We start from the raw sequence: 16,378 nt of genomic DNA, 5'->3' as shown, positions 1-16,378 counted from the left end.
GTACTAAAGCATTCACTAAAGTCTGTTTCAGTAAGGTTTAGAGTAATGTAAATAGGTATGCAAAGTGTGACCCAAGCGAGGTTAGGTAGTGCCACCTAGGTTTGAGTCAACTTACCGATTTTTCATATTGCTATCTATTCCCCAGCACTGATAATTGTACGTCCGTATGTAGTCCGGATAGTGCAAGGAAAAAAAGTTTATTTTAACAGAATAAAAATTGGCTATATCTACCCTTGTAAGCGAGCAGGCATCCAATAATAATAAGTACTATATACCGGGTAGAATTCAGAGAATTTTTATATATCTAACGAAACGCATACTAAAAAAAACCTGAAATTAATTATAAAAATATTAAGTTGGATAGGAAAACTCTTTGTTTTGATGGAGAAAAAGAAAAACATTAATATACTTACAAAGATGCCAATATCTTCGTTATCAAATAAAAGAAACATGTATTTCGTTCTTCTTCCTCTTGCGTTGCTTGTTTTGCCTATCACTCTGCTGGCCTCTTCAATTCCAGTTAAACTCTCAACCTGCTTACGAGGGTCACTCAAAAAGTTTCCAACCTCACCCTGAAGATAGCGTCACTATTTACTAAAAGCAAATATATTTGTTTTTGAAATGCAATACACCTACACAAATTAAACTTGAGTTGGAATCTGTACATGGACCATCTGCGCCGTCATGTACCACAGTCAAATTTTGAGCAGCTGAATTTTCAACGTGACCTTAAGAGCTTAGGAGATGATGACCGTTCGGGACATCAAAAAACTGTAACTATCGACGATAATATTGTGGGGTTGAATGACAACCGTCGAATCAAAGTGAGAGAGATGGCAGAGGTTATAGAAATGTCCGAAAAACATGTTTGTCAAATTTTAAATCAAGATTTGGGCGCGTTGGGTGCCGAGTTTGCTCACGTTAGACCAAAAATGTGTTCGATTGAACGTTTCCAACGCTCTGTTAGAGCAGTTTAGGCGCAAAAAATCCGAGTTTTAGCGCCGATTAATTAATGTAGATAAAACTTGGATACACCATGATACGCTCGAATTAAAAATACAGTCAAAACAGTGGACTGCCAAGAGGGAACTGACTCCGAAAAAAGCAAAAACTTTTTCTACTGGCAAAGTGATGGCGACTGTTTTTTGGCATAGCCATGGAGTCATCTTAATCAATAACCTTCAAAAAAGAAAAACCATTACAGGAGCGTACTACGTATCTTTAATTGACAAGCTGAGGACAAAAATTGCGGAAAAATATCAACAGTTGCAAAAAAAACCTGTTTCACCAAGGCAACTCTCATACCTCGGCGGTTGCCATGTCGAGAAGCTACGAATTACGGTTTGAACTGCTTGACCATCCGAATTACTCGCCAGATTTAGCCCCAAGCGACTTCTTTTTGTTCCCTTTTCTGAAAATTGCGTTCGGAGGACAAGGAATTTCGCCAACTGCGGAGGCAATCAACTTTGTGAACAATTACGTTGTGGAGAAAAACGCTGTGTTCTATTTGGGCGAATTAGAGACATGGGAGAATCGCTGGGAGAAGTGTACAGAGCTGGAAGGAGACTATGTAGAAAGATATAAAAACAATTTGAGAAAAAATGTCTCGTATGCAACAACCGACGTAGGAAGAATCCAAAAGATTCCTAGCCTGTGAAAGTTTCTTTGAAAAGTAGACTTTACATTTAATTTAACATTAACTTAAGTAATTATTGAGAATTAGTGTATATTTGGCGTCTTCGTATTTCCTATTAGTACTAATGTGATTTAATATACCTAAAAAGCATAATGTAATATTTATATTATATTTTTTAACACATCTTAAAAGTTCGTCTCTGATGGTCTGTCCTACAATCCCGTGTTTTATTGGTGGCGCCAGATTATTCCGTCAAAGGCTATACTTTGAGACACACCCTACGTTCCTTCTATATTTCTATTTCACTGTCGTAGAATAGGCTATGTATCCCAGCTTTATTTAGTAGAGTTAATAAATCTGTAACATGAAAATTATTGAATAACTTTGTTCTATTTTGTTCCAAAATTGTTAATTCAGTTTCTTTTTTTTTTGGAAAATTTTAAAGAAAAAAAATAAATTGCAGAATTAGTATAGGTATGGAAATTTTATCAACAACTTGTCGGTTCCCCTTTGGAAACCAGGTCCTTCTCACAATGTAGCAATTTGTGCGTGTAACGTCGGTATAAACATAACGCTATGGGGATACAATGAACCCTTTAATTTTACAATACAAATTACGCCGTCAGAGACGGAAAATGCGTGACAAATTATTCCGGTTTGACGGAGAACTTTGGCGTCTCTTAACGGATTCGCCTGCGGCGTTTAATGAGAGAGATTTGTCGACTTCACGGAATTCGAGGCGCGTACGGAGAAATCTCGAGATTGCTCGCCATTAGTGCGACGTCTAAATAAAATTTAAGCTGTTTTTGGAAAAGAATATGGAAACGGTGGAACGTGGAATACATTTTTAACAGTTATTATACCGATATATTTATATTCTTATTAAAATCGACGTACATATGAAACTATATTATTTATAGACATGTTCATAGTTGTTCCTCAGTTCTTGATGATGCCTAAAAAATTTTTAAATGGACAGGATGCATTTGGCAAATTACACAAGCCAATAAGAGTGAATCAAAAACGACCTGTCCATATTATACGTTATAACTGTTATCTTATTATTGCAGATAAAAAAATACCAAAATACAAATACAATACGATACTACGCTTATCACTTTACATTTTTCTTTTATGCAACTTTAGAAAATGGAGTTACTTGAAGACTCCAGCAGTAGTTGGCCATAATGTAGCTAAGCCATCATCCCTTATATAATTGTAAGTTTTCTGGAAAGTGATCTAGGTGGCTTTTATACTCATGTTACAATTCTACTTAATTTGGAGGTTTTTAATTACCAAGGGAATACTTACAAATGAACATAACATCGTCTCGTTAACTTATATGAAATCACATACACCAGCTTTTAGTTTTTCCGCACTAATCCCAGGGAAATTACGTGACCAGTAACCCAGACAATCTCCATTTTCATTTAAAGCCTTCGCAAATTGCTTCATCAGCCACAGCTTGATATGCCAGGGTGGAAGTGAGATTTTATCTCTCCTTGATTTTCTTGAAACGCGCCATGTCTTCAAGGCCAATTTTTGTTAACCGAGTACTCATTTTCGACTCTGCTCTCCCAAAGGCACCAAAAACAAGGATATTTTGTATAGCATTTTGAAATTAACGCAAGTTTTCATTTATTCAAAAGCTGGTAAACCTAGTATATAAGGATTGGCTCAGGGACAATTGCAGGTTAATTAGACTCTTATTTCAAGTAGGAAATTTATATTTTGTCCATTAAGTATATATTTGTTTCTTTATTTTGGTATTTATCACAACTAATACCAATTAATCTGTATTACCAACTAACCAAAACTAGAGCTGATAAAAAAAATCTGGTGGCACTTATATAAGTATTAAGAAGAAAAGAAAGAAAATTTACATAAATGGTGATTATGGATTCGTATTTGCCTGCATTTTAAATTTTTGTGTTTATAATTGGATGAAAATATCTAACAAGAAATACACCGTTCGAAAGTAAACGTTTCAAGGGTCTTCCTAGAATTCAAACCGATGAAATTTAAATGAAATTGTATCAAGGCGCTTGTCATTATTGTATACATATTTTTCCAAGAATTGTTATTATATCGGTGTATTGAAACAAAAATATAGGTTCCACAATTTCTCTTCTATGCAGGAAAACTCGAGGGAAAAGATAAGAACGAACTGTACGCTACAGCAAAAATATAAAATAGATAAGAAGGGGTGACGCGGAGCCGACAATGCCAGTGACGTAGGGGGTAGGCGCTCTATCGTATAACGATGATAAGACGGACTCTTTGATATGCGATATCGAATCCTTCAAACCGAATAATGCAATTTCTTAACTTCACAGCACAATAACGTCGAAAATTGGCATCAGTAGAGAGTTGTATAGCCGGCATTGCGATCGTGGGGTAAAAGTTTTCGCGATTCTTGAATCATTAACGCATTTTCTATAGCCCCGAACAAAATAAGCAAAACAGCGAAGAGAGTTCGCAACATAAAAAGGATTCTAAATTTACTTCACAATGTACGAGGGACCTTCTTTTGTTCCATTTTATTTCCCAGGGCGTAGTCGCAGTTGTTTAAAAATACAAAAAAAAAACGCACGTATCTCTGGAGAACACTCTCAGGCTGTTTGGTACATTTTAACAAAAGGTACATAAAAATATCTCATAAAACCTTAGAAATGAAAAATCGATGGGACCTTTCCTGAGCTGCAGGGATAATTTACACTCGCATCAACAAGGATAACGCAAATTGGTAGCAAAGGGAAGCAATGTGGAAGGCGAGAAAGGGTAAATTACATTACAAATTTATTTAGCATAAGCAAAATGCGTTTTTACTTTGTTAATTGAAATAAAGACGTTGGCAATAGAGTGTATGCACATTCACATTTGACCAGGAAAAAATGGGGAGCTTTGGAACTGTATTCTGTGCTACTAAACATGTTCCATGACTTCTGGACTAACCAAAACTACCAAACATATGAATCACATATAATATAAGAAATAGAAACTGGCCTCTATTCATCAGCACAGTTACACAAAAAGCTTTAACATGCTTTCCATAAGAAGAAATGATCAAGCAAACAAATTTAAGATCAAATCAAAAGCGCGTAAGGCCATATGGTATACGTTCTGAACTTTGACTGAGGTGCAATAACTTTTTTATTCCTTAATTAGATAAAAAACATTTCTGAACCACTTCCTGTTGGAAAAAAATGTCTAATGTATACTAGAAGTGTGATTTTAATTTTACATTTCAGGTAACATTAAAAACAATGTATCAATAGAAAGAAAACTTGATGATGGTTAAACTAAATTTTATAGATTGAACCGATGCACAATTAAATTAGAACAAAAAATGTTCAGATTTTCACAGTTATTTATAGCTTTATGACAGCTGTTGCGGCAACACCGTGCCTTTATCAAATATGACATAAAGGCTGTGTTGCCGAAAAAGCTGTCATAAACCAGTAAATAACTGTGAAAATCTAAACGTTTTTTGTTTTTTGTTCTGATAGTAACTGTAGTTAGATGACGTGGGCATCTAACAATAAGTAAACCCGTAATGCATTCAAAGTAAAGTAATTTATGTATAAGAATTATCGACACCATATCTCTATGTATTTCGTTTAAGTCGAATGCACAAATTCACTAATATTGAGTTTTACGTGTTCGAGTGTTATTTGGAGTCTCCATCCCCTACTCCCTACGCGGTCTCATTATTTGTTTGCGCTTCTCTCTTACGGTGCGTGACTTCATGTATTCCTATACATTTTATTTTGATGCAGCGAATTGTTTGGCTTTTGAATATTTTAACATAATGTCGTTGAAATTTATAGGTACACGCGTGAAAGATTTAGCAATTACACTTGTTTCGTTAGGTTTAGGAAGGATCTCGATTAAATTTCAATAATTTGGGGAACACTTGATAGTTCTTCTTAAGATACTCATTTACCACCAAATTTATTATCATCAGAAAAACTAACGCAAGCTACATTTCTGGTATATAGTGCTTCTGTAACTTGTTTTCTCCTACGTATTGACGATTATTGTAATTTCTGTCTACACGTCCAAAAGTGATCAGCAATGCTGGATTCCTCCACATATCGTATTTTTTCTGTTTCCTGATCCCCATGTCTATAGGTTTCTTCAGAAAAATTACCACACTAAAGGTAGCTTATAAACAGTCCTTCTGACTGGCAGCTTTCGACTTCATATGGTTGGTTCTTTAGAGAATCGTTCGAAGTGAAGGTTAAGTTTTTGTTGCATTGTTTCTCTACCGATTTTATTTTTTGGGCCACAACTTTGATATAGTTTTCACCCGTTTCCTTCATCTGTGTAAGAACTCTGTCTACTAATATTTTTAATTTCTGATTTTGTGACGCCGTGTCATGGTTAGACTAGAAGCTTAGGTATTGTCTGTCCAGTGTGTGTAGGCTTTTGGTATAGAAGAAGCAGAATGAAATTCGGTCATTATTTTTTATCTCCACAGCAAATCTATTTTAAGGTTTTTCAAAGAAACTTCCACAGGCTACTGTAATGCTTTTTACAAAACTTCTGGATTCCTCCTGCGTCGGCTTTTGCTTAGTCGAAATTGCTGACGTTTCGCCAATCATCCTGTTCGCTTCTTCAGAGCTTGACTGAAACTGGTTTCAGTCAAGCCAACAGTATGATTGGCGAAACGTCAGCAATTTCGACTAAGCAAAAACCGACGCAGAAGGAATCCAGAAGTTTTGTAAAAAGCTATTTTAAGGTTTTAGATTGTTGATGTGCCACAGAAAATCTTGCAGTTCTTCATTGTTGAAGTTCCAGACTATTAATATATCATCAAGGTGTCTTAGCAATAGCTCGGGCTTCGTTTTACCATCAGAGTTTCAGACCAATTTTTATAATAAAAAAATGAACGAATATAACTGAAACTGACACGAAAGTTAAATTTCGATGTCTGAGATATTTTGCTTTTTTCGTATCTCGCAATCGAAAAGCGGAGACGTTTATTTGGCATGCAGTTCGCGATAAAGGGAGTTTACTCCGAACGGCAGCTTAATGAAAGCAGAAGTATCGGGTAATTTTCACCTGTTCGAATTCCTGGAGAGTGACCCCGAACTCTCTGTGCTACAATCGCACTCGACGTAGGACAGTTGCCGGAATAAAGCCGGTATTGATTTTGGGCTGATGAATATAAACGAGCACTTTGCCCGTCCGTCGCCCGGAAAATTTATATTCCGGATCCGTGCAACAAATGTATATATCTAACCTATATATACGTCTCCTCGCGGTTCTTGATGATAATAAAGCTAACGCGCATCTGCTCGTATGTTATTATTATTATTTTTAGTTAGTTTCTGAGGATTTTATCGGAATTAAATTTTAGCTAGCTTGACTCAATGTTAGATCAGAACTGTTTGGAAACACTGTGGCCAAACAAATACCAAGAGTACGTTTTTTATATAAAAAATATTTTTATATATTTTATATTATATTATGCAATAAGTGCAATCTCAAATAAGTTGTGTTCTTTCCACCTCTTGAATTAATAGCTTCTCTAGCGATAGACAAGTTAGTTTAAGTTGGGGTAATGTGTGGAGATGCTAAGACCGATACCGATGATATATAGGTCCTATTAAGTAATTCGTTATTATTATTATTATTATTATTTTATCTTTTCTTGAAAAGACCTTTGCAATGTCTCGTTTTTATAGAATATAATAAATTTTACTTCTTATTTAGTGTTATTAGCTGATCATAAAATTACTGTTAAAACGGTATTTGACTCACGAGTTCATTTGGCACGAGCAGAGCGCAGCGGAGCGAGTGCTTAAAAAACCAGTGAGATATAGAGTTTACCAAACGTGTTGCATACTATACTTTTTCTACGACCGTTAGTTTTTGGGTACATTTTAGCAAAACACGAATACATTCACTGACATGACTGTCAGAATTGACAAACGTCAAAATTGAAAGCGTGGGAAATATCTCCGAAAACATTCGATTGCTCCCAAACCCGTGCGGTAAAATCCCAGAAATGTCCGAAGTGGCTCGGATTCGTGGGAAACGAAACTGACGTGGTAAAGCGACGCTTCCCGCACGCTAGATCGGTGTGTAATTAGGTATTTTACAGACGGGAGTAGAAAAACATTTTTACAAACTGCAATAGTGTGACAAACTACTATATATCGCGTATTTATCACTGTTTCCAGGGTGTTTCATGAAAGCGTGACTATACAAATTTTGGCGACCATTGCAATTTTCAATCCATGCGACGTTGCCAATTTATCGGCAAAAATAGTTTAGTTCACGTTGTATATTTATCTCTCCTCCTCCTAGGTGCCGCCTCTGTTGAGGCAAATTCACCAAGGCAAATTTATATCTATGTTGGACTTGATGGATGAAGGTGTTACCATCTGTGTCTGTCCAGTCTCGTATGTTTGACTGAGATAGGTTGTTTTTCTGATTTTTGTTGTGTTAGTTATCTGGGGGAGGGTATCCATTCTACTTAGTACTTTTACATTTGGGCGATTGAGTATATGTGGCTCTCTACATTTTGAAGAGTGGTGTTATTAATTTTAATATTTATTTGTTGTTACGGTGGAAGTATTGATGTCCAATCCCATTTTTGCACTATGTTCCGTTAATATATTCATCAACTATTGTCTGCGTATCTGAGGTTGTTGATCACCATGCCGTTGATTTATGCTCCGTCGGTGAGGTCCTCTGATGATTGATTATATATTCGGAATAAAAATTGAATATAAACACCTCTTTCGATCTTTATATAGGACGTGATGCCTTCTGCTATTCGGACGCATCCCTTTTGGTTCCAATAAATGTTGCGTATCATAATTATATCGCGACTATCCAACCCGGTCTCTTGCAGAATTTCTATTAGTTTTTGATGTTGTATGCGATCATCCAAGGCATTCTTGTAACTCCCAAATCAAACATAGAGTTCCCGTCCCACTTCCAAATATCTTTCGATCATTAAGTTTAGACAAACCCTAGCCTCTCTTGTTCCTGTACCTCTTTTGAACCCGTACTGAGATCGGGCTAAGTAATCATCGCATTTGGAGCGGATTCGGTGGAAAATGATTCTCATCAGAATCTCAATTAATCTTGTTGTCTTGTTGTTAATAATGTTCAACTATTACCTCTCTGGCCCTTTTAATAAAGTCTGCTATTAAATGTTTTTGCATTTTCCTTATTTTTATTTTACAACCTCAGCTTCGAACTAAATTAAAATTACCCGTGTCTTTCTAAGCTTTTGAGATTAATGCGGTTTATTAATTCCGGTTTTGTATAAACTACAATGCGGAACTACGTTACACAATACAAGCAAAACGATTTTATTAACCGTTAAATGCGTAAGTTTGCGTGCGCAATAATTACCAGCAGTGATGATAGCCAATTAACATAACTACGATAAAGGACGATAACCAGTTTTCGCGTGACTACGTACCCATTGCTTTCGTACAATGCACGGCTGTACAATCAATCATGCAAATCACAATATTTTAATTAATTAAAAAGGCGACAATCTAATTTAAAAAACAAATCGGGGCTAGAAATTGAAAACGACGAATTGTCAAAATTTGCTGCAACGTTATCGAGACCCTAAAAGCAAAAAAACAAATGCCCATTCCCATTCTAAACGCACATGAATAATGGTTAATGGAACCTGTGAATGTTAAATAATGAGCAAGGCCTTGACAGCACTCGATTGTGAAGTTACATTAAATTAAATTAACCCAATATTAGTTACTCCTAAACTGTGCTTACTTTCGGTAGAATATTCGTGCCTTAATGTAAGATATGCGGTAGTACAAGCTAGAACCAATGGGATATTTAGAAACGTATTGTGATGTTAAAGAATCGCTTTACCCCCTTCTTATTCTATCGCCAAAATGCAACTGATTAACCATTCATAATTGTTTACTTATATCAGAGACAAAAAATTTGTTTTCTCCAACAAAGCAGTGAAAAAGCACATAAACTCCTCCACGTTGTAAATATGTTGTACGAATTGGCTCTCGGGCTGATATAGCACCCTCAAAAATTCTAAAATCCCCTGTCGGAGATTGATTCGGAAGCCAAGCAACAGGCTAAATCATATTGTCGAGTCCGGGCATTAATCATTCTGAATTGTCGAAGTAAAGTTCGGGCCATTTCATTCTCTCTGCTCATTTAACAGTAATTACCCTTTTTTAATATGATTATTATTATTACTTTTTTGACGGCTTCCCTATAGTATTCGTTGACTGGTTGTTTTAATAAAACGAAAAACTTAATTCAATGAACAATGGTAAATGAATCCAGATTGATGGAAATTCAACCCTCACCATTGAGATCGCCAAAAAGAGTGCAGAGTGGTATTTCATTTACGTGTGAATCATGATTAGCTCTCAATAAGACAGCACCATACTGGTAGAAAATTTGTGGATCTATATAGATAAACTCTATCTCTAATCCATCAATCTCTAATCGATCAATTCCCTCTCTCCAGCTTCCTCTTGCTACTGGTGGACTCGACGTTACTATTTAGTCTGGCAGTCATGTGTTCACAGTTTCAGTCAGTTAGCATGTTTACTTTTTTCTTGTGAGACAGAAGCGTTAGACGTGTTTTGTGTGCTCGGCAATTTTCTGCTGTAAAAAAATGATTCGAATAGTGCTACAAAACACTTGAAACGATGATAACGGCATATGGTGAATCTATTTTGAGCAGGATTGATTTGATATACCCAAAAAGAAAATCATAACTGGTGACGAATCATCATCACGTCAAGTTTGATCAAATGCTTACTGTTTTCTCTGATTATCGTGGCGTAGTACATCAAGAGTTCTTACCACAAGGTCGTACGGTCAATAAAGAGTATTACCTTGATATTATGCGCCATTTTGAGAAGCAATACGAAGAAAACTTCCGGAATTGTAGATTCATAGATTTTACATCACAATAATGCATCTTCTCACTCATCGTTGCTTGTGTCTAATTTTTCTCCAAAAACAAAACCACAATCATTTCTCAGCCACCAAATTTATCGGATATGGCTCCCTGCGACTTTTTCTAGTTCCGAAAACTCAAGAAACTCGTGAAAGGAAGGAGGTTTGGAACGATTGAGAAGAAGAAGAAAAAATCACTGAAAGAACTCAAGGCTATACCAGAAATGCTTCGAGAATTGGAAAAAACGTTGGCATACGTGGGGGAATTACTTTTAAGGGGAGAACATGAATTTTGATAAATAAATAAATACTTTTTGATAAAACTTAAAAGTCAACTGACTTTTTAAACACACCTCGTTTAACGTCTTTCCACACCAAATTTTCATCGTTTTCGATCATTCCAAAACTCTATCCCTAATGTTCTCATCAATTCGCTCTCTTTAGCTTCTGCTTGGTCTTCGTCTACCTTTTTTTTGTGCTTTATAGAAATATCAAATCATCTACTCCAATCACAATATTATTATATCCACCGATCGGTTTATAGGTACTCGCATGTTAAATAAACTTATGGATATTTAAGTAGTGCCGCAAGTCGAACTTTCCGTCTGGCCTCACCAGAAATATATGGATATACATTTAAACGGGTTAAATCAAGCGTCAAACAAACTCCAGAGCGTGTTTCCGCCAACGAGTGCTTAATTCGGCGCCTGACGTCATTAGGGGCGTTAGCAGCGTCGGCTGCCGAATTGGACAAGTTGTTTTTCCACTCGGATTGATCGGAGCTCAGTTGATTAGACATTAATTGTCGATGGTTAAAATCAACGTTTCAGTGTGGATAATTTAAAGCAGGTAATTGGTTATGACCCCATAGCAGTAGAGGTCTTTCCTTTTCAACTTTTCTGTATTCTGTACATTTTTATTACGCTCTGTCTCCGAAATGGATTTGGTCTAGCGTTAAATGACAAATGCACAACATTTTATCTAATCTGTGTTCTATAAACATTAGATTTTCGGTTTAATCTACTATGGGTGAAGTGGAAGAACATCTCATACAAGTCAGTGTTGAGGTGAACTTTGGCTTTTCAAAGAAGTTTTTTGTTAATTGGGTAATACTTAAATAAAAGTAAAAATAAGTCTCAGATATCTAAGGGGTTGAGTTGCTTTCGCGATTGTTGGGCTCTGGGTGCCTTCAGGTTTCATCCTGTAAATTTTCGGACATTGTGTGTTGGTGCTAATTATAATTTTCTGCATATGCTTATATAAATGATCACTGAGGGCCAACATCAGTCGTTGATATGATGATCGGCATTGTATTTACGTTTTTCTTCTAATCTGTTCTTCCAGGTCTTTTGCATGAGATTGTTGTTGTTAGTTTGATCTTTTTAATAATAATATTTTATAATTGGTATTTTCTAATACTAGTTTGCATTGTGTCTTTCTTTACTTGATCTTGAATAGCGGGCATAAAACCTCCGGTCTCAGCAAACGTCTTTCCAGAAGTCAGCCAATAGTTTCACGCTATAGTATCGACATAATTTTGGTTGATCGCGTTTAAATTTCTACCGTGCAAGGTTCTGGACCGTAAGTGTAATATGGAACCTTTTCAGATTGTAGAATCTTCACGCTCTTCGCCTATTGCTGATGCAGAATTTTTCTCTGCATTGTATCTTTGGGAAGTAGGTTTGGGGGGTGAGGGGTGAGCTGATCGGTATGGAGGTGCTGATGAGAGGGGCGGTAGATCGAATGTACTCTTTTAGTCGCAGTGGAGATGTGTCGTCAATCCCGGAAATAATTCAAGCCGGGAATATTCTGCTCCTCCGAGGCCATAAATTCTTCCCTTCCTATCTGCTAATTATTATTATTATTATCCATTGATACCGGTAGCACCCCGTATATAGGACGGTTATCTGCGATAATTTGCCTAATTCCGCTCGTTAGGTTTGCCGGCGGCGTGCGCGTTATTGTCGTTTGTGCCGCGTTGCGAATCAATGATTAACGGGCACCCGGCCAAAACGCCGTCACTGCGGCATTGCAGTTCATCTGACAGGACCGGATCTATCCTATCCTCATTACCACTTCTCATTTCCAGGCTCCACAATCTCTATCGGCTGATATCATACACTAAACTCAAATGATTATAGCACTTTCTCACGGTGGACCTATCAGATTCGCACATTTTCGAGTTTAGGGGGGGCACCGTCTGTGCTCATGATTCGAGCTTTATAAAATAACACAAATGCTTTATAAAATAACAGAAAGTAATTTTCTTCATCTATTATCTATTATAAATTTGGATTGAAGAAAGAAGAACAGAAATTAATTTTACAATGCCAAAGTAAATTAAAAAATAAACGAACTAATACAGCTATCAACTTAGCAAAAAAGTGTGTTGATCTTAACGTAGGCTATAATATGGGGTGGAACTGTTATTAAAGATCATGTTAAACAACGCTCAAATTATTCTTAGAATACTCAGCTGGATGGAGGGCTTGCTAACGCCAAAGAAAAGGCGAAGTATTTGTCTCCAACATGTATGGAAAATTATAAGAGAAATTTTGCTTACAATGACGAAGCGATTATAAAAATATTTGTTAAAATAGTAACGTTTAATGAAAACAATATTATCATAATATTATATTAATTAACGAATTCATCTATTCTATATTGCATAATTATTTATGTACATTCGATTCACTCATTATTTTTAACATTTTATGGTAAGAAAGGGATATATTGAGAATTAGTTTTAAAGGAAGCCGGCAAGGAAATATATAACAATAATAATTATTATATTATACGTATCAGCAGAAGTTGAAGCCAATGGGATTTAGGATACCTTAATTTATGAACAATATTTCTGAACTTACAGTCTTTCAACACCTCCAGAAGGATCAGATGGTACGTTTATTTTTGTCCATAAACTATTTTTATATCGCAAAGGATTTAATACAAATGACTGCATAAATCACTTAAATGAATGAGCTGCACTCTTCTCTCCTGGTAGTAGAAAATATTGATTTATTTTTAAGTACTTCTCGGAAGAAATTGTTGAAAAGAACTTAAACTGCACGCTCTCTTGGATACGATTTCGATTGTTAAAAATTTATCCTTAGTTACAAATCAATTTTGTATTTCCTATAAGGAAAAAAGGAAAGCAAACCAACAACATTTTCTTTAGACTTTAAGGAAGTACTTGGGCATGAGTTATAGAAAAATACCGGGGTCAGAGATTTATTAATTTTACTAAAAAAGGATGTTGTAGCCATCTTAAAAACATTCAGAGGTGAACCAGTTGAGTTTTTACTCTACATAAATCGGTTCTACATTGTCGCCTTAGGTAGGCCACTGTTTGCAGCTTATAAGTGAATTTCTAAGCCTTGATGATGCTACATTTCTTTTATTCCATGTGCCAAAATTGGTTAGTGTCATCATTTAATAATTTAAGATCACCGATAAAATGCGACTCTGAAATGTGTAAACAAAATCTGAAAGCGCGCAGGTCAATATTTTTACTCATCGTAGAAAATTATCCAGATGAAAAGTGCTTGCGTTTTCACATCTGCGTGTCAAAAAGAATATTAAGTCATGTCTGTTGGTAAAAAATGATCTTTTCGTCAAGACAGTAGGGTATGTTTCACATAAATAATAAATCAATGCTGAAAAAGAAAATGTTTGGGTGAATGAATTTTGGGATTATATTTTCTATTTTAGCTGTTTCGTTCGTTTCTGATTGCTATTGGTCATGAAGTTCATATGTCAGGGCAGTTATTCGTAATTCAGGGTTCGTGATGCAGTAACGCACACTTGCTTCGATTGTTGAACGCATCTATTAGTTGGAAGAAATTACAATAAATAATATAATGTTTTTTCTCAATACGGATTAAAGTTTTATTTGCTTAATGGATGCACTCCTATGACTTAAAAACTCCAAAATAATAAGCACCTACCTATCAACATTATCTGCACATGTGCAGCTCTATATTTAACTTTGTTTTTAAGGAAACTTTGGTAATTAGAGCCCCGATCAGATGATATGGCGAAGTAAGCATGATCAACGACTTTAAAATCTTGAAAAACTTTAAATATATCCAAAAATTGTGATTTGTATCGTTACAAAGAAATAGTACGTTATTAATATATGAAGTATTCGAGAATCAAAATATGGTATTAAAATGACAGTTCCACTAGCGGCCTCTAATTTAGGGAGGATCAACTAGCCACTTGTTACGTATGTGATGTACCCAGAAATGTTTATTCAGCATAGTCTAGTAGAGTCTACAGTACCTAATGTTGGGACCGGTCAATTGACCACTTCTTAATTGACTAGTCAAATTCGATCAAAATATTTTAAATAATAATTATAGAGTGTTACCTATTTAATAATAATATGTTTTTTATAATAATTTGTGATGTCCAATCTTCTTCAAGGAATACCCCATACTTGAAAAAAAATCCACTCAATATAAAGAAATGTAAATACATAAATATAAATTCCATTACATTTCTAAACTCATTTGAGTCAATTGACTGGTCAAATAGTTTAAAGATACTGGAGAAAAATGATTTTTCAACAAAAACAATACTCCCTATAAATCAGTAAGCCACATTTTATCTAAGCGATTTAGGTTAAACCTTTATGTTTTCAGCTCAGAATTTTATGGTGTATATATTTTCAGTTATTAATTAATCTACCTGTAGATTTGGAATTATTTCGTATTTTAAGTGTCTCGATATGGACGAATTTTGCGTTGCGGATAGTCCGGGTCTGCATTTTTGTCATGCCGCCGCGTACACTTCGCGAGATGGTCATCGGTGCCAAATTCGATAGTAAAACGGCTTTATACGATAGAGTACGGGAACGCAGCCGGAAAATAGAAATGCGAAACGTTTTCATTCGGTTTTCAAGTGGTTCTGTTCTTTCCCGCCAATATTTTAGTTCTTTGCCGCAGTAAAACGAAAGGGTCATAAAGCTGACGTTCAATTGACTTCAGAAGTGCTTTTAACGATATCATCCTCGTTTCCGATCAAGCTCGATACGTTTCCCGAACAGAGAATAAAAGTAAGAGACGGTAATTTGGTTACCTATCATTTATAGACTTCTGTGTAATCGCACGTGCCTCCTACACAAGATTAATCGCACCACGCTGCAACGAAATTCACAACCGTCCGTTACAGATCTTTCGCAACTATTGCGTTTGACTTTATCGCAACAGACGGGATCGACGACGGCACAGCGTAACGGGGTGCTCCACCACAACTTATATCCTTCGTAACTCCTATATGAGACTGACAAATACGAAAACTTTCGTGCAAAAGTTCTTCCTATTTCGGAGAATACTTCGAAATTATTTTGTTATAATTGTAGGACCTTTGATTACACCAAACACTTGCTTTGTTATTTTACAATGAAAATTTTACATATTGTTACGTTTTGAAAGTTCCAAATTAAATTTGCATAGGGTTTCCTCCATGTACACGGAGGTTTGTTTCTTTTATGCAATAACAATAATAACATTAACAATAAAGGAAATATGTCAGGGAAACTATAGAATGCAGTCAATAAAGCAAAGACTATTTGAAAACATAAAATAAAAAACAAAGATACAAGTTTTTTATCGATAACAAAAAATTCTATGCAAATCCCGAACGCTTCTATAGAACACTGAAATAGAATAAAGTAAGCATCGAAGACGCACCGACAAAAGTGTACATGCAGACGTTTTTGAAAAGCATGTGAAAAGAAACAAAAATAATAATAATAATATTTATTTTCAAATTTGAAAGAAAAATTCTAATCAGAATGCATAAAATGTT

General features: G+C 35.6%; 1 protein-coding gene and 1 long non-coding RNA gene across 6 annotated transcripts in view; one reads left to right on the top strand and one right to left on the bottom strand.

Moving 5' to 3' along the window:
* LOC132697506 (acetylcholinesterase-like) overlaps positions 1–16,378 on the top strand; it is a 64,781-nt gene that overhangs the window by 7,878 nt on the left and 40,525 nt on the right. The gene's annotated exons all lie outside the window — the stretch shown is intronic.
* LOC132697509 (uncharacterized) overlaps positions 1–16,378 on the bottom strand; it is a 36,802-nt gene that overhangs the window by 2,301 nt on the left and 18,123 nt on the right. The window contains exons 1-3 of one of the 2 annotated variants that reach the window (XR_009618161.1): positions 2,948–3,399; positions 414–594; positions 116–330 (exon numbers count right to left, since the gene is read on the bottom strand). This is a non-coding gene — a long non-coding RNA (uncharacterized LOC132697509). Of the gene's footprint in view, positions 1–115; positions 331–413; positions 595–2,947; positions 3,400–16,378 lie in introns of those variants that run through there. The other variant, XR_009618162.1, reaches the window with a different exon arrangement.

The sequence above is a fragment of the Cylas formicarius genome, unplaced genomic scaffold, assembly GCF_029955315.1.
Source record: "Cylas formicarius isolate icCylForm1 unplaced genomic scaffold, icCylForm1.1 PGA_scaffold_1__22_contigs__length_36826433, whole genome shotgun sequence".
Taxonomy (NCBI): Eukaryota; Metazoa; Arthropoda; class Insecta; order Coleoptera; family Brentidae; genus Cylas; species Cylas formicarius.
Note: the sequence above shows the minus strand (reverse complement) of the source record. Positions and strands in the feature narration are given on the sequence as shown.